This window comes from Coturnix japonica, chromosome 9, assembly GCF_054131305.1.
Source record: "Coturnix japonica strain WE chromosome 9, WE-NBRP24, whole genome shotgun sequence".
NCBI lineage: Eukaryota > Metazoa > Chordata > Aves > Galliformes > Phasianidae > Coturnix > Coturnix japonica.
Genome location: NC_140671.1, coordinates 30,125,706 through 30,145,292, shown reverse-complemented (window position 1 = coordinate 30,145,292; position 19,587 = coordinate 30,125,706). Strand labels below are relative to the sequence as shown.

The 19,587-nt window shown below is 41.0% G+C and overlaps 2 long non-coding RNA genes across 2 annotated transcripts in view; one reads left to right on the top strand and one right to left on the bottom strand.

Moving 5' to 3' along the window:
• LOC107323429 (uncharacterized) overlaps positions 1 to 19,587 on the top strand; it is a 91,641-nt gene that overhangs the window by 25,248 nt on the left and 46,806 nt on the right. The gene's annotated exons all lie outside the window — the stretch shown is intronic.
• On the bottom strand, positions 554 to 13,936 carry LOC146759899 (uncharacterized). The gene is made up of 2 exons (XR_014932177.1): positions 13,759 to 13,936; positions 554 to 809 (listed from the first exon to the last, which is right to left on the bottom strand). It is a non-coding gene; the product is annotated as an uncharacterized LOC146759899 (long non-coding RNA).

Genomic DNA, 19,587 nt, shown 5'->3' with positions numbered 1-19,587 from the left:
AACTGCAGTGTCTGCTCTGCAAGAACTTTTCCTTTTAACCCTCTTTGTGCTTTTTGAGATAGCTCAGTGTCTGTGACTGAGACCCAGCCTAAAAGGGGATGTGAGGAACAAAGTGCATGGAAATAGCAAAGAGAAATAAGTTGTTCTGCTTGTTCTGGATTTAAAAATCAAAACCAAACTGTTCTTGCTGTAACTTTTATTCAGATTTATATGTGTTTTCTAAATAATGCATGTCAAAGAATGCAAAGAAGTGTTGGGGTTAAACTGGAAAAGCTCCTATATCTGCCTGGGGGAGAAGGAGACATGAGTGCGAGAGCTGCTGAGCCCTGGCTGTGTCCCAAGGCATTGGGTATGAGGCTCTCTCTGTGCTTCCTGCCCTGGGTGGGGTCACCTTGCATGCCTTCTTCTCCCCTTCTTCAAACTGTTTTGGGTTAACATCTGGAACTTCTATCCTAATCAACATAATTTCCTTAGCTAGAGCAGAGCATTCTTTTGATTGGGGAATTCCTACAGTTTGAGATCAGCCAGAAAAAAAGAAGTCAGAGGCTTTGGCTTTGTTTCCTTCTCCCTTTCTTTTATTTCATGAAGAATTGTGCCTGCAGTTTGTGCAATTGCTGCTCTGACTCCACAGAGAACTTTGAATTCCTTAGAAGGATGAGCTGAACACAGCAAGTTCCAGGTTTTACTAGCAGCCTCTATTCATCCTCCATCCTGTGTTCTTTCCATACAGAGAATTCTTGCTGCCTTAGGTACCATTTTGTTGCAGTTCTTCCATTTTTATGCTTGGCATGTAAGAATGAGAGAAGGATCTGAAAGGTAAATGATTGTGTTTCAGTGACAAGGAAGGAATAGCTTTATTGGAATCCCTTCAAAGTAGAAGGGACCTCAGCAACAGCTTCTAACCCTTAAAACCACACTTTTAAGGCTTTTTTCCTCACCTATATTTTCATCATCTTAGTGACTTTCTGTACATCTTAGTGACTTTCTGTACCTCTTTTTTGAGGTACAGACTGGTTTCGTGTGGGATTTTCTTATGTGAGATTTTTTGAAGTCACTACACGGCTCTAACTGATCCTATTGCTCGTACCTTGAAAATCTATTGCTCTCATTTCCTCCTTCATGTATATGTACATCTGCTTTTAAAATACATTTACAATTGTAACAGCCTACAAAAAGCAACATCTGCAAAGCCACATTGAAAACACTGAGTTATATTCCAGTGGGAAAGTGCCCAACATAATATTCTACTCCAAAGCAAATAATACCAGCCATTATGTTGTGTTTCTTATCAGCAGGGTGTTATAGATATTAAAAGCTATTTGAGTGCATAGAAAGGAATATTATGTAGCTTTCATAAATAGCAGCAGAGATTCAGTATGCTGCATCCAGGCCTGCAGAGCTGGTGTTCAGAGGTTGTTTCAAGCACAGGAGCACAGATTTACCAATGTCAGGTGTTCATTTTAGTGACATTCCTATGTGCCATCTCTGCAGGCAGCATTAGCCATATTACCCCTTGGCAGTATTGCTGCTTGCTATGGTTGCTGTGTGTCCTTGCTTGGCAGTCTTGGTGAGGTTGGTGCTCTGCTGCTGTCCCTCTAAGCTTTACAATTCCAACCCACTTCTACAAGAGATTCAGAACCCTTGTGATTCTGTGATCAATCTCTTACAAGTAAACTGATCTACACATTTCTTTCCAAATGCCTTTTAGACTCGGTTCCTCCTTGGCTTTCCTTAATTCTGAAAAGCTGTTTTCAGTTTCTTGGCCTGATTTTTCCCTCACGTAGTTAATCTTCCCCTGGCTTCTGAGAAACTGCCAAATGTTTTAAAATCTGCTTTGGTATTCCCCTGTAAAAAGGTTGCATTTACCAGAGTTCATCACTGTGAGCTACTTCTCAATTTTCAATGTGTTTTTTTGCTATGATATCTTTCTAGCAAACAAACAGAACTCCCATTTTACTATTACTTGCTGTTAGCAATACAAGCTGCCCTTGTACTCCTAGTGGATTCTTTACCATAAGCAATGCTCTCCTCATTTGCAAAGGTTTCCACCAGTGGTGGGACTCTCTGGGCCTTGCAGCCATTGGCTGCTTTTGCATCTCATCGGATGTTATTAGACAGACTGCATGCTGTATGCAGATCTCTCTGGAACTACTTAAAGTGGGCTTGTTTCATATCTTAGTCAGCAAAATCTGTTTGTAACTTCGGGCTGATATACTGAGAATTCCTTCACTGGAAGGGGTGGTTCCTACTTTTGCTGTACTCTATCACAGCACCTAAAGCTGACAGAAGATGGAAGTCTTCATATGAAAAGCCCCATTGCTGTCAGTTGTATGAGGGTTTGTGCAAGTGGGAGTTTGCTCAGCTTCAGCCTGCCAATGCATCCTGCCTCCTGTGGAGCTGACCATCTCCAGCAACCAGCACACAGTGCGTGTGTAATTTGCCTGGACAGCAACTTGGCAGTGCACTGTTACAGCCCTTCTGTATAACTGCAGAATCTTCTCTAGCTGGCATCGTGAAGTTACAGCCATAATTGCAAAGCACCTTTTTCACAATGATACACTTCACAAGATGCTCCTCCTGAGCAGCCACTTATTCTTTGGGCATATTCAATAGAATAATTGCACTGTTTGGGGGATATTCTGTTTTGTGAAACCTCCAGGGTATATATATATAAATATATATATATATATTTTAATGAAGAGCATTTGCACATTTTCAGTTTATTATTTCTAACTTAATTTGAGCTTAAATTACTTAATTTGTGAAGGAGTTTCAAAGTATGCATGCAGTTTGATGGAAGCACGTGCTGTGCTATCAGTAAGGAGTGTAGTTGGGATGTCACTATCACCTCTCTGTTGTCTTTAACCTTTTGTTCTCAAGGTGACAGCCTCTATCATGTTAAAAAATATCCTCAGGTTACCCCCACACATTATTAGGATGATGCATCCTCTGGTTTTTGTTAGCTATTGTTTCTAGGGTTTGGAAGTGGCACAGATTAATGTTTATTGCTAAGGTCACAAACACTGTTCAGCAGAATACTGCTCTTTCTTGCAAAAGCATTTGGAATTATTTCATTAGGAAACTCAGATTTCACGCACGTCCAGGAGCCTGCTATTCAAGGGCTGTGTTTGAAGAAGGCTTTTTGTCTTTCACGGCGTGTTTTCTTTCCTCTTACTGTCTTGGAAATTAGAAGTTTCTCTTGAACTGCCTGGGACTCCATCATCAGCAAACAGTTGAGATTCTGCTGTAAAACGTGTTTTGCTTTTGGGCTGAGAGAGTAGAAAGAGAAATGAGTGCAGAATTCATGCTGCCCAAGCCAGCTCTTAGGGAATGTTTAACATTCCACATTTGGTTCTTGATCTGAGACTTGTGGCTTCTAGGCAAGGTTTTGATTAAAAACGTCTCGTTACTGCTTTTCTCAAAATAAGAACCAATTGGATGTTTTAAGAACCGACTTCTGATTCCGAATGCTTTTTCTTAACCTTTGTCTCAAGAGACATGAAGATGCCTGAGATTTTTGACATAAGTTGTCTTCACCTGAATAACCCAAATTGCTTTTGGTGAGCTCAGCATTTCTCATTGCATGCACTATGATGCATTGTATACCCCTCTGTATTTCTTATCTGCTACCTGTTCTCTTTTGGCAGTAAGTGACTTAAGACTTTATTAAACTTAGTGACTTTTTTTCCTTCACTTCTTCATACATTCATTTCCATATGACCCTTAAATAGCTCCACAAAACATGCTGGGGGGACAGACCTACAAATGGATTGAATCTGGCACAGCCCAGGCTCTGCAATCGCCTCCAGTTGCTGTAATGCAAAAATTCATCAGCAGTGATATGTAGCAACCAGACCTGGTTTCTAATTCTGCTGATTCCAGCATATATGGAAGGCAATGTAGTGACAGTTGAAGTGTGTAGTCATGGGTTTGTTATGATAATGTTGCATGCTGGAGGAAGCCTGGTTCTCTAATAACAATGTAGAACATCACTCCCTGTAATACATACGTGTTTCTGCTTGTGTTCCAAGTGTCACTGGGTGGGGCTGTAAGAAAAACCAAGAGCAGCTGTGGTGGTGAAGCAGGGCGAGTAAAAGTTTGAGTTATTGTTAACATATGTACCACTGTAATAAACCCCCAATTTGATCACTTACATGAGCGCAGCATATTGCTGAATAAACCCCCTCTGGATACGTTTGTATTCCAAAACATGTCATAAGGAAAGATTAACAATTTTGGAAAGGGATTGTTTCCTTGGGATGCAGATTTAATTTCCTTGCCTGGTATTCTTGGAAACCTTTCAAGAAGCTGAAAGCAAAATATATATTAAAATAAAAAAAAAAAATCTTAAAGCCTGACCAATGTCTTGTTTAATTAGCATAGCAATCAAACCCAAAGGAGCAAAGTGCAAGCAAGGCAAAAAGTCGCGGTCTTGGGAAGGCTGAGTTTTCTCTGTGAATTAGACTAAAGAGTTTGGAGTTGTTGCACTTTGTGAAGATTGCAGTTTTGCAGGAGAGGGAAAATGTTTTGGTCTTCTAAGAGAATTTGCTTTATCTCCTGCGAAGAAATAACATAAAGCGAGTTTCTGGGCATAACAAAATCTGATTGTGGTCCTTTGAGAGATGTGTAGGTCTTCCCGGTTTCACCTCTCAGTGTTATCCTTCTGACCAAATCCCAGCTCAGCACTCATTGCAAGTCATGAAGACAAATCATGTAGCGACAACAGCCTGAATAATTTCAGGAGAAGAACAAATGAGAACCAGATTTAAGCACAACTTGGGGAGATGTCCTAACAGAGACCCCACAGTGAGTGAGATCTAAATCCTCTGCATTTGTAAATGAACGCAAGAGATGAACTGATAGGAGTTTGCTTGCTGATGGAGTCCAAGAGAAAGAAACGTTCTATGAGTTCAACCATTGAGCTCTCAGCAGCTTTCTTAGATATATCTACACCATCTGAGCTGTTGCATCTTCATCCAAAGGCATTTCTAAATAATCTGCTAATGCTCAAAACTAGCTGTAAGTAGTAGCTCTCCAGCTCGGGGGATTCAGACGTGCATTAACCCTGATCCAGAACACAGTGAAGCTCAGCAGATTTTAATGCAGCCCTTTGAATGATAAGAAAGAATGCACTAAATGGAGTAGCGGAGAGGATTTGGGCAGGCGTGCTTGAACTCCAGCCCTATTTGTGTACATAGCCTGTCCCATTTTCCAGTAATGATGCAGCTGCACTTTTGCTAGCAGCAGCACAGTCAGGCTAGCTACCTTGTAATTAATAGATATATATGAATTTTACTCCCTTTTATTTTTTTAAGCTCTTATCTATTTTTAACTACTTTATATTTCCCCACTAAGTGCTGTTACATAGTTTGCAAATATTATTCACATTTCCTCTGAGCTGTTTCCTTTTTAATCATAGCAAAGTTATCAATTTTAGAGCAGTTGTGTATTATCGAGAAGACCTTTATTTTCTCAAAACAAACATAATCAAAGAAAATACTCCAATACAACTACTTTTTTAATACTAAGTCTAATTTTCTTCACTCGCAAAAAAATCCACAACATAAGATACAGAAGTGTTTGAGGTAGAAAATGATTGTATTCCTGCCTATAAACAATACTATTTGAGTGTTTCTGGCAGCATGGAACCTTCAGCTGACAGTACAAAGATTGAAATCACTCATTGTAATACTTTTTTTTTCATTTCTGTCTCAAACAAATGCTTAACAAGTGGTCGTTGTTTTCTGTTCTGTGAGGAGCCATGAGTTCTCTGGCATGGTGTAGTGTGCACATGGGTTAAGGGTTCAACTACTTGATGATGAGATGGCAGTGTGGAAATCAGCGATGGGATCCTTTATCACAGCTCCTCCCCTGGGTCATCAGTGGGATCGAGCTCTTGAGCTTCTGAGCTGAAAGCATGAATCCTTACCTTGTAAAATAAAGAATTCCTATCTATTATCAGCAGTAAAACCTTATTCCCCACCTGTGAAGCAACACCAGGGAGAATGCAAGGATTCATTCTGTACAGTGCAGGTCAGATTTACACCAACAAGAAGCATTTTCAGGAGTGTTATTCAAGTGTAGAAAATAGGAATCTGTTCAAAACATAAGAGCAAATCAAAGATGAAATGTAGAAGAAGGGGAAGACAAAGAAGCTTACAAATGTGTATTATTTTTCATATGAGTAACTACTCAGAGCAAGCGTGTTTGTGTTAAGCAAAGCAGACTTATAGTCCTGTGTGAGCAACAGGGGAAGGAGAGGAAAAGATGGAGAAGTGCCTCAGGGAGAATAGAGGAGCTGGGATTGAGGTGGTAGGAGACAGGAGAACAATGTAAAGATGTGAATTCAGATTTGTCATCAGATGGGATAAACCTTTAAATCTGACCTACCAGCTGTTGGAAGGCACGTGGGTTAATTTTCCTGACTTCTCAATGCTGTATTAGTACACTGCCAGTGTGCAGCACTGCATACCCTTAGGAAATAAATTCATCTATTTTCTGGGTGCTGTGCATTTCTTAATCAGCAGCACTAATGTCCTGAAGTTAGAATAATTAGCAACCTGAGTCGTGTTGGACCTCATCAGTTCGTAGATGAGAAAACAGCCCTAAAGGGAAATGCAGAGGTAATTGCTGTTTAACAGGTGATACTTTTCCCCCAGGGTTATAAAGCACCCTAAAAGTTTGTGATTAACTGGTTTATAGAATAAGTGAGTGCTGTTAAAGGCTGTAGCTTTCTGCCCCAAAGGTGACTGAATATCAGCAGTGGGAGCAGTGATTCCTCAGGTTTGTAAATGATGGGGTCCTCTTTGGGGATATTAAAGAAATGGTGAAAATCAATTTTCTTTTTTGATCATTTTTTATATTCTGTTTCCATGTGCGCTCCTCCTCATTCTGCATCCAATGTGCTGTTTATCTATGTCTATCTACATGTCTTTCTGTAGGGTACCACATGTTTTAGGCTCTTTCCAGCACTGACCTTTGTGATGGTTGGTTTGCTGTGACTCCTTCCATCTGAACCTTGTGAGACCAGTAAGAGACAGCAAGCAGAAGCTTTCATGTGTCTCACAGCTGCCTTCCTATCAGAGTAAAGATTTTATTTCATTCCTGAAAGCTCCCATTGTTTTCTGCGAGGCCTGTGAAATAGTTACTTGCTGAGTGACAGTGAGTAGAAGGGCAGCTGGGCAAGCAGGGATGGCTCTCCCAGAGCCACTCACAGCTGTGCATTGAGGTGGCAGATGTGAGGGTTTAACAGCCCCTTGTTCCCCCAGGACACAGCACAGGAAGCTGCTGTTGTCAGCTGAGATGAGCCCTGGTGTGGCAAACTACATATCCAGGTCTAAATAGCTTCTACCTTCTCAGAGTCTCGTGTGCTCTTTAATGCAATATTTTTCTCAAAAATAACAGGGCTCTGATCCAGTTTATTGACTAAAAGAGGAAACTGTTATATGGTATGGACAATACACATCAGTGGTGGCTGGTAGTGTAGGCACAAAGTGGGGAGCTCCCATAAGCAAATGGCTGGTAGCATGTGTGATGCTTTTTGGTTGACAGAGGGCATTCTCAGAGTTGGACCAATTACAATGCAGGTATATGTGCTAATCCACAAAGTAAGAGACTTTCAAATATTACTTAAAACTCCTACAACGAATAAAGAATACATTTGTAAGGAGTAGGTCGAAGTTCTGAGGTCTTAAAGTCAGAAATTACAGACCAACAAGATAGGGACATTAGAGAGATCAGAAGTTATTTTACATCTGCTTTGGAAATTCACAAAGTGGGGGACAGCTGAGAGCTTCCTTGGGTTGCACTCTGAATTTTCCTATAGATGGAGTTTGTGGGAAAACAAGAGTTAGAAATTGAGCAGCTGCTAATGGTTATTAAGTGCCTTTGTCAGAATCATTGTGTTATGCCCTATTGAGGGGTCCTGTGTTGGAAAAAGTCAGGAGTGAACACTGCATTGTATGAGATAGAACAGTCCTGTTGTCTCCAAGCAAGCTGACATATCTTGTGGGGCTTAAGAATGTGACACCTCTTGATCCTACTAAGTGAAATTTCCCAACTCTTAAATAGAGAATTAAAAGTTTGTCAGAGTAGAAACTTGGAGTGTTTCTTAGAGATTACTGTGAAGACTTTCTTACATGTGATCAGCTTCTGTCCCAAAGACTCTCATAAATCATGCTGAGTAGCTGGTTTCAGTTGATTTTTGTGGATAAAAATGGATTCAGGTTAATGATGATACGGCAGCTGAAGTACTGGAGTCAGGTGGTGGCTGTTCATGAGTTACTGTTGAGTCTTTGTATGGAATGGGAGAGAGCACACATTGTATTTGCTGTGTTTTAAATTTAGCATAGAAGCCTGCAAAGCAGCAGTGATTCTGAGATATTCATATGCTACAAGCATTAGAGGACAGATTAGCAGGGCCATAGTTAGTGGTACTGAGGGAGCAGGAACCAGGAAGGATTTGATTTTCATCAGTGCTTATAAATTAGTACAGGATTGGAAAGCGCAAAAGGGATGAGCAGAGCTGGAAGAAATCCATGAATGAGAAGACTTTCTGTACTTGCAAATTTTCTGCGTGTTTTCTAATATGAACCCAGGGCAAATCTAAATAATATTAGCAGCAGTGCTGGTTAACATTTTGGCACCTAAGATCCTCCTTTACTCTAATGAAAAATGCATAAACCACAACAACAAACACAAGACAGCATGCCAACGTGCGTAAATTGAGTAGCTCTGAATTAACTCAGTAGTAGTTGATTCTTTATCCTATACTTTCTGTAGAACCAGTTCTGCCACACATACAGCATTACAAGAGGAGCTTAGCTATTCATAGGCTGTGCTTTAGGAAGTCAGGGATGTAACTGGTATGAGTTAAGTGGATCCTACGACTTCTTAACCTCTAAGAAAAATCACTCACTGCCTGCCATTTCCAGTGGGCCACCTTCTAACCCAGCCAATCACTATTAAACCTCTACTAAAAATATTTTCAGTGCATGTACATAGGGTTAAGAGTCATTATCTGTTCACTCGGTAGCACACAGACCATACAGGCCACTCACATGACTTCTGAGAAGCCTTGCTGAAGAATAGCTGTGTAGTATAAGCACACAAGAGCATCATCCACTGTATCCACACTGCAAGAGTTCAAATGGAAGTGCACCTGGGCAGCAGCCATGGCAGGAGAATACCATTTCTCTGTGCTTTTCTACTGCAGTCCATGCTTTACTGTGCCTTAACTGCTAAGGAACAGAACCTCCTATGATTTCTGAGGTACATGTACTGTCTAGTAAACTTTTTCAGCTTAAACTGCTGAAAAGAAAAACAAGGCTGGTGCAAAAGATTAGGCAGCTACAACAATAAGTTAAGCTGTGGGGCTCACAGTGGGAAGATCATCACATCTTTCTTTCCTGTGCTGGCGTGTTCTTATACTCCAGCAACAGGATATTTGATAAATGCTCTAAAGGAAAAATCTCCAGCTGCTCCCTCCTAGACAGAGGGATGCTCCAGAAATACAGCCAGTGGGTGGCCCAGATTCTGTCACTTTTGATACTGATGTTTTCAGGCGAGCAGGCTGTGGCTAGCACCTGCTGTGGTGACTCACATATTGCTAGGTATATAAAGACACCACAAATGGCAAGCAGCAGTCTGTGGACCTTGGGGGTTCAGGGAGAAGCGGTGGGAGCAGCACAAGCTGTCATTTGGATTGGGAGCAATTGTATTTTCTGAAAGCTGGTCTTGGTTTTACACAGAGGGAATTCCTGTTGGGAATGAATGTCGTTTGCATGCTACTTTACCCAGGCTGTCATTATTTGAAATCTATAAATAAAATAGGACAAAAGGAGCTACCTGCATGGATTCTGAGAAGTGCTCTTATGAAGAAGAGTAATTTTTCTCTCTAGACAGACGGAACTAATGTTGGTATTCATTCCTGTTTCCAAAGCCCTTGAGAGAAGTCATCCTCCAATACCCTGTCATGTTCCCATGAGAGTTCTTGAAATCAGTATTTTTAGGAACAGAGATTTCATCAGGACCTCAGTGCTCTTTTGAACACAATTCTGAACTGCTTCCTGCAGTCTGGCCCTTTTGGGGGCTTAAAATAAGGGATATTGAGTGCTACAGCCTGAGTATCTGCTAAGTTCAAAGGCAGAGTGTGGATGTCAGATATTGGACAGTTGTCCATCAGAAAGCACAGACACCTTGCTGCAATCAGTTCCACGTGCACACACATGCAAACACTTCAGAATCCTTGCCTCTCCACAAAACAACATGCAGCCATAATACTATTTTTGCCCATGTGAAATCAAGCTGATATCTGTAAATGAACATACACCAACACATGCAGCACTGCATAAGCACATACCTGTCTCCAGACTCATGGTCCACATTCAGTTTTGCTTCCTGCAAAACCACCTCCAGCACACAAATAACCACATCTCAACCTGACATTCAAATCCGTGTTCACGCCAATGCAAATATTTCCACAAATAAGGTATACAAGTACATCCATATATTTTAATAAAAATGCTCTTAAGCATATTCACATATTCTGCATGTGAGAACAAAAACTACACAAGTGGTGTGTATGTATACATAGGTATACCAAAGACAGGAATCGCTCAGCAGCTTTAGTGTTTATGCTGGCATGAGAATGTCAGTCACTGAGCAGCCTGCCTCCAAACAGATGTTTGATTGTTTTTGGGTTGCAGTTTAATTGTTGGATAGTGTTCCAGCACTCAGAGGGGATCAAAAATACTCCAGGTCTGCAGCTGCAGCAAATGCCAGCCTTAAAACAAGGCGGATTCTGAAATCATTGCTCGGGGGGAAACTGCTTGCAGAGGGAACCTTAGCCAAGTTCTGCATTAATACTACTTTGAAGTCAGAAAATTAATCTCTGCCATTTAAAAAAAAAAAAAAAAAAAAAAAGTTGTGTTTTTTTTAGGGCCTTTTGTGAGTTTATCTAAGACAAGCCAATTCCTTCCGGGCAACTGTGACAGTTTATTGACTTGCCTGGGCTTACAGACTTGATTGGGTCTCTCTTCATTATCCAGAAAATCTTTGCTGGATTCTATCCTGCACTTCAGGGCTCCTGGTGGAAGTGAGAAGCAGCCACTGGGCAGCCTCTTAGGTGTTAGTCAATATTTACTTCATTAATAGGCCTGGTCACAATAATTGACCTTTGTCAAGAGCAATGAGTATTACAGGAACATCTCTCTACCTGTCCAGCCACAGAGTGGCATTGTTGGATGTGCCACTGAGACTTCAGGGGCAGAGGAATTGCTCCTCATTTAGCTTTGGGTTGTGGGAAGAAGGAAGCAGAAGGGAGCGTGTAGGTGTTCTCTTGAGGTCTAGAAATGATAACTTGAATGAGGGGAAGGAGATAAGCAGAGAATCCCCCAAAGAAAACTTGACCGAGGATAATAAAAAGTAGCGTGTGTTTTATCCACTATGTTGGATTTGTTTAAAAACATAATTGCATCACTGACCCTCTTGGTTGGTAATGCTTTTTTATGATGGTTTCTTTGTAGTAAGCAGGACAGTGATGTGCCTGGTGTTGTGAGGTTACGGGTATCCCTGCAAACATCCTACAATTACCTGCTGCAAACAAAAAAGCAGATCAGATCACAGTGCTATGTCAGATCTATTGTCTACTATGGAAATGTAGAACAAGTGAATATGGAATCCCTTAGGTTGAAAAAAGGACAATATCTGCAAGTTCTTGTGTCTGCTATAAGTATGAATGGATCCTCCTATTTATAACATAAGCACTGTAGAATCAACTGGTTTTTCTCTACACTTTTGAAGTGGAGGGATATTTCCTGCAAGACTGTAGAGGAGAACTCCTGGCCCAAGCTCAGAAGCCTATTTTTTGTTTAGTTTCATCTGGTGTTAAGCAGTAGATGTAGCAGGACAGGTAATAAATAATTCCTTTGCTTGTTTGATCATAGATTATGCCTACAAAATATATCCTGAATACATAACCAAGAAAAGAGCAAAGAGATTTTATGCAAACAGCAATCTTCTGTATCAGTGTGCGTGGATTCCCCTGGTGTCTGCTGCAGTGCTACCTTGACAACTCCAGCTCCAAAGCTGTAGATTTAATAGGTACCAAGAAGAACTTCATTTAATGGCCCATCATAGCAAAATATGACATCATGGAACTTGCTTGGTCAGCCCCAGGTTAGGTCAGCCTTAGCACAGCTGTCTCAACTAGATTCTCCATTGCAGACTTCCTCAGCTCTGAATTTTGGGCCCCATTTGGTTTTTCTCACTGATGTTTTTCCATTTCCACTCCCTTCCTTTCCCTGGAAAAAGAAGAACCGCTGTAATTCCAAGATTTGTTCCAGTTTCAGAGAACTGCCACTCCTGCAGCACTGAATGGTGCAGATGGAGTTCCTTTCAGCTCACACGTACCAGTCACAGGGCTGCAATTTTAAAGGTGAAAAACTGAGGTTTAACCCCATTTAAAATCTTCCTGGTGCAGTTTTAGGGATAGCTGGAATTAGTGGCAGGCCTGCTTCAGAGCCTGTTATTTTTTTGTTTTATTCATGATCTTCAATATAGATTGTTTCATCTTCCAGTATTCTGATGTTGAGATGATACCCCAATTTTCTGTGCTGAAATTCACTGAAGTGCACAGATAACAGTGGGTTACACTTACTTCAGACCATGACTAAGTCTTTTAATAAGAGCAATTATGTAGGTAGATGCAACTGCCAAAGAAAGATCTAAAGTAGCAAAGACATAAAACCAAACGTGCTAAAGCAGTCAAATATCTTAGGAGTCTTACCTGAAACCTTATGTAATACAGGGATGGAAAGGCTGAGGAAAGATAATTGGTAATGAAGCAGAGTGTTAGCTACCTGCACATAACAAGAGGAACTTGCAAGCTTCATCCTATTCTGCAGGAAAGCCAAAAACTACAATCCAGGAAGCCAGGTTCTCAATTCCTTTTGAATTTCCCATTAACAGTTTAACAGTGCCAAGAACCAACAACGGTTAAACACAAAATGGAAAATACCTGGCATAAGAAGAGTAACGTATTATCTACTTTGTCCATTTTCTGGAAGGTGATTTCAGAGCAGTGCAGAAGATCCTATTGTGTAGTCCCTCCTTGAGGGAAGTTGTCAGTCTGTCACCTGGGACAAACTTTGAAGGACTTTTAATTAGGAAAAATGTTGAAGGAGTCAGTACAGTTTACCTAATCTAAATGTACTCCACCTCTTAAGTGAGTTTAAGCTGCTAATCCACAATCCTAACATCATTCGAGTGTTGGCTTTTGTTTAGTTACACAAGTTCAAGTGAACTGCAGTTCTTGAATAACACACCTTTTTCCTAATCCAGAGAAAACATCAGGACTTAAAAAAAAAAACAAAAAACCAAATGAAGGCAGGACCAAGCTCGGATGGCTGTGATTCAGGCACAGCTACTCTTCTTCCAGCTGCCTTCCTCAGAGCATGCCTTAAGAACAGTAATGAAAAAAGTCAAACAACAAATGTGAGAATTCTGCTCCTTGCCTTTTCATGTGGCTGACTGTTTAATTAAGCTGATTTTTCAAAGGAAAGGATGAACAGGAACTGCATTCTTTCCTCAACAAACTCCTTACAGGTAGTTTTCCACGTTTTTAAAACAATTGCTTCTAATCCCAGACTTTTATGCTCTGAGTAGCCATTTCAAGCGTGATTCCCCACATCTCCATCTCTTTGGGCCAGGATATTTCTTCTTCCCCCTCCCAGTTTCTCCCTCCCTCCCCACCACTACCTCCTTAGCCGTGCAGCACTGTTCCTTCAAAGTTTTCTTGAGGGAGTATCCTGCATCAGCTTGCCAAGCGCTGCTCTGCTGTGGTAACGCGATGGAGCATTAATGGGATCTGCTGCTCATGCCAAAGCCTCGTCCAGAAGGGAGGTGTTGTGCATGTGCTGGCTGCAAGAAAGCTCAGGGAGGGAAGATCTTGAGTGATTTATGCCTTTTTGCTTTGCAGCCCTATCCCAGCCCTTTTAATTCTTTCCTGTTTGTTTTTCTCCCTCCTGTGGCAGCATTTAGTCATCTCACAGCGTGTCTTAGGGAAGGGAAGTACAAGAGAAGGAAGGAATGTTTTCCAGGAAGATGCAGCATTCTTCCCAAAGCGGGTTATAACAAAGTGTGGTTTAGCAGATCAGACCCTTAGGTCTGGGGTATTGCAAGTGATGCTTACAGCAACTGCTGCTGTAAGGGAAGGGATAAAGGCAGAGCTGTTCAGTCAAAGGTTTTTTAAGAAAGCACAGCATTGGGACATAAAATTCTTTATTCTAATGAGGAGCTTCCTTCATTTTTGAGTGAAATTGACTTGAGGTAAGCTAGTGATGGGTAGAAATGTGGTGAAATGGATCCAAACTGTAAAGAACAGTGAAGGCATGAAGTAAGCTTGGAGCAGAGTGTGGATTAATGCAAGCATCCGTCCTATCTTTAAATAATCCCAACCACCAGGAACAGGTGCCATGTACCAATAATGGTAGGTCATATTCCTACTGTAATGTAGGGTGTGATCCAGCTTCTACTGATACAAAGATTTCCCTTGATATGTTAGTGTTCATAAGCTGAGGACTTCATTGGAACCTCATTAAAAACAGGTACAGATTCCTCTAGGATGAAGTTTCCACTCCCTTTTCTCCAGCTCTGCTTAGGCCAGCCTTGCCAGAGCCCCCAGTATGTTGAGCATCCCTGATGGTTCAGCCTTGCTTTAAAGCTATGTAAGGAAAATGTCGTCTTTAGGGGAGACTAATATATGATTTTTTTAAAGTAATAAACAAGAAACGTTCTCACTGATCTAAGATATAATTAACTGTGTTTGCACTGACACAAACATTCTGTCAGATTTAAATGAATATAAATGGTCGTTCAAAAATAAAGGATTTTTTTTTTAAGGGCATAGTCTGCTCTAATGGGATCTAATAACTCTTAATAGTCCTCCATAAAAGTAATAGTGTACTTAAATCTCCACTTGGCAATAATCCGGGGCAGAAAAAAGTGCATTTTAAAAATGGGAACAGCTCAAGGCTGCGTGTTCCCAGCCAGCAACGACAAGCTGAAACAATACAAGGAATTCAGATAATGAAGCACATATGTCTTTCCAGTACCATGCGAGTCAACAGCTTCCTCATTTACGCAATGAGAAGGGGAAAAACAGTTCCCCATTAATCCCAGCACCTGAGGTGAAGGGGTGAGGACTACAGAGCTCACTAAGCCCTCATATTGGTGTTGAATAAGATTCACAGGAATGAACTCATGTTGTGCTTTGAATTCTTTTCTCTTTTTCCATCCCCTCTCTCTCCTTGGTATATGCATTTTCTAACCTGGGGATGCTGGGAGTGCAGATTAAAGCCAGCCCTAGAGGGTTATATAAACCAAATGAGGCACAAGGCATGAGGTTGGGCATGAAGCATAGGGCAGATTTGTATGAGAAAGTATATATATAAAATTTAAAATGGGGTGCCTTTGGCCAGAGCTTGTAGCAGTGTTTCTCAGCACAGTGCTGCTGTGGAAGGCACCCAAGGCTCCTGCCAGGCAAATGTCCCGTCTGTTTCTTTTCAGGATGTGCTGGAGTGAAAACCTGAGCATTTTGCATTTTAAGTTTTAAGTCACCTTTCATCTGTAACCAACTGAAAGCACTCCCAGATCTATTAGTCTGTGGCAACCTGTGGTGGGAGTATATTCAGGTGGATGAATTCTGTTATATTTTGGTAAATGAATTCTGTCTGAATTCAGAGAAATATTTTTTTTCCATACTGGGAGCAAGAATTCCCCCCAGACTGACTAATAGCAGATCCCATTATCTGCAAAGGCCAAAGGGGAAACAGACAAGTGAACGATTTGGCTCTGAAATGAGGTGAACTAATTTGGAGAGGAATGAGTATTTCTGAGCATCTGGTGGCTGGGCTGACTGTGATAGCATGGATAAACTGCAGGAAAAATGAGTGTTTGGCTTGTTTGGAAGTAGGCAGCAGTGGCCCCAGAGCTCCCTGGTGCCTTGGAGCATGTACAAGTTCTCTGTATTACCAAAGCTTGAAGTTTTCTTTGGCTAAGCTCTTCTTTCCTACGTAACATGTTCACAGCGCCATTCAAAGCAGCAGTGAACAAAGTCTACTTAGGTGCACAGTCACAGATGTTTCTCCCATTCGTGTGATCTGCGTGAGGCTGCTGTGGCTCTGTGATGTGTTATCTCCAGGATTAGCGATGGACCGGTTTCAAAAGGTTTGAAGTTTGCAAATAATTGATTTGGAGGAACTCCCACAGCAGTGCAGTTTGTTTGGATCTTATCAAAACTCTCTGTTCATGGTGGATCCGTAGCAGCAGCCACCGAGGAGTGGAACAGCAAAGGCAGCCCCATCCCTGCCAGTGCAGGAGGGATGCAAGTTTGTCAAGCATACAAGGGGAAGGAAATTGTTGCTGTCACTGCATGGAAAGAAAATGGCTTAGAGAACTGTGTTCTGTGGGACCGTGTACTCATTTACAAGAATCAGTTTGGATCTGATCTTAGTGAATGAGAAATAGTTATTAAATCTATTAAACGTTATCATTTTATTACCTGAAGTAGGATTGGGTGTCTACTGGAGTTTTCAGGTTAATGCACATATCAAAAAGTCAGGGGAAATTGAGTGGTTCTAAGTGAAGAACCTCCTTTGGAAAATGAGCACTGTGTGATGAACTCAAGGATGAGCTGAGAGGACTGAGCAGCGGTTTGTGTGGCCACTACACCAGGATGGGATTACAGGAATGGAGCCACAGCAGCACTGAGCTCGCTGCTTCTGAATGGATCCATGGGAACGTTTCTCTCCAGATCTTTGCAGTTCTCCATGCCCTGACCTATTATTCAGAGCGTGCACTAAATTTCGCAATGGAGACTAGGGCAATTTCTTAAATAACACCTGGATATTCAGCCTTTGTGTTTATGGGAATTATTCCTTGCAGAGCTTCAAAGTAGATGTCTGGGCTTGAACAAGGGGCTAAATTATAACAGCAGGAACTCTCCCAGAGGAATCTTTTAGAGAAGTCCCTTGAATTAACAAGGATGAGGACACAGAAGCTGCTAATTAGTTACACTGAAATGTTCTTCCCACGTATTTTTGTTTTCAGAAAAGTGATGGAGTGGAATTATGAAATGTGTAGCCTTGGTTGCTAGAATCAGCTGCCTTCTTTCTGAAAGCATTTTGTGAGAGAAGGGTTGAAGAACATAAGAAATAACAGGCTTTACTCTGGGAGTGCAAATTGCCATTTCTCATTTGTTGCTATTCTCCTGCTAAATCAGCTTGCATGCATAAAATCCACAATTTCAGAAGTTGTTGCCATTAACTTTTGGTTTTGTGGAGGTAACTAAATGGCGAAAGATAGAAGCCTGAGCTCTTAAAACAGAGGAGACTTGAGGAGAACTTCTCTCAGCCGTCTGTAGCATCCCATACAGCAGCCCCGACCTAAATGTTCCTGCAGCTCATGTCCATTTCCTTGACCAGCCCCATCCATCCCTTTGCAAGCAACCAGCTGGATGAAGAAGTGGATTTTTTCATTGTCATTAAGCATGACTTCTAGTGGACCACCAGGAAGAATGAGTCCCATTACTGAAAATGGATTTCCAAAATTCAGAGTATTAGAAAGATGAGTTTCTTTCTGTCAGCTGGTAGCATGAAGGAAAGCACTGTGTGGGAGGACAGGCAATGTCTTTGAAAACTGTTCAGCCTATTTATGGCCACAGAATAATGATTTCGTATCAAAATAATATAGAATTAGTAATTTCTCATTATCCTGCTAGTTTTGTTAGAAATCTGGTGTTCGTTTAGTGTCAAACAAAATTAGAGACGTTTAAAAAGTGATTATTATTAATCCAGCTCAGAGTCGAGTGTTGATATGAGTGTATCGCCTTTCCATCTTGAAGCCCTTGAGTTTTGTGCTTTCTTTTTCTTCCCATTTTATTGATTTCCTCTAAATCTCACAAGCTGAGTGTGCATTTGCAACCTCACCATTTTCTATTGTCTCAGGTATGGGTTACATCTGTATAATCATAAGGAGAGCACTCCATCAAGGACTGCTTCAGCATCTATTTACAATATAAGGCATCAGTTCTAGTTGTTCTGCTTTCTTTTGTTTGCCTCTGCCTATCTAGGCAAGATATGGTAGGAACCAAAGAGGAGCTTCTGGCCTGGTGGCTGTCGCCTGCACATCACAGGCATTCAAAGGAGAATATTAAAGCATTGAGAATTAGCAACATGTAACTTATAGACTGCACCAAGTCCATAACCTTGTACTTAGAAAAAGTAATTTCATCTTGATTGCCTGTTGAAGAAGTCTGATTATTCTTTAAGAGTCACTTTGGAATGGAGCCTGAAGGTACAATATAAAATAATTGAATTGTGAAGTTCCAGCTGGTAACCTTGTCACTAATTTGAACGAAGATCTTGTATCTGTAATTTGGGGAGTTTCAGATGTGAATATGAAGTGGATACTAATATAATGGATACATAATACTTATGGAATTTGCCCCCTCCTTTCTTCCCCCCGCCACTGTAACTTCTGTTCTCACCAACAAACTTGTTTTAATTGAATTAACATACCAGTTGACTGTAGCATACTGGAATTAGAACCGTATGGTTGGCTCAGATTTATTTCATGCTATATCACAGTATGAACTTGAGGAATGATTTCCAGGAGACTAATTATCACATTATACTGTACTGCACTGTAATTACAATAAGTAGAGCAACAGGATTCTTTTTTATCTTTTTTTTTTTCCAAGTTAGTTGTTGCAATTTTTGAGCCCCTTAATGAAACTTTAAAAGGAAAAGAAGAATGGCAGAATCGTCACTAATGTCCCTTAAGAAGTGATGGGAGTTCTCTTGGAGTATAAAACCCAGAGCTTTAGGATTGTGACGGTGTCCATGAGTGTGATGTCTATTGCAGCTTTGGGAGCTGCTGTCTCTGGGCCAAGTGGCTACCTTTCCAAATTGTTAATAACTACAATCACCACCTCAATGAGAAAACAACATGCTGAGGAATTTCAATTCAGTGCTATTTGCAATAATGAAGCACATGCACAGGCAGATTAATTGTTTTTTATGTTTTTGTTTTTTTTTTTCCATTGGTTAAAATCTGTATTCCTCTGGAAATAACTATACTGATCCTTCCTCCAAATTTAGGATGTGCTTTCCTTATTGCAACTTCCAAACATGGAAATCAACTTTTTGTAGGCATTAAGATACATGGCGTGTTACTATGGCATTTTGGGTGCCTTCTTATTTACTAAGCTTTTTAGCCTTGTGCGTTGCTAAGATGCAAGGCTGATGCACAAAACAACAGGCCATCCTTGTCTTAGATAATAAGGTCAAAGTACGGAGCCAGTAGGATGTATTCTTCCACAAATGGAATGTGTTCTACTTGGGTTGGAAGTGGTTTCTGATCAGAACAGGGGACTGGTTACTAATGACATCTAAATCCACTACTTTGATTTAATAGATGGTAAATTTGCCAATTGGAAACATGCTAAAAATGCATGCATGCATGCGCTTCTATTCTGTACACTCCTTGGCCACCTGCCACGAGCCACAGCTAGTGACACCAACACCT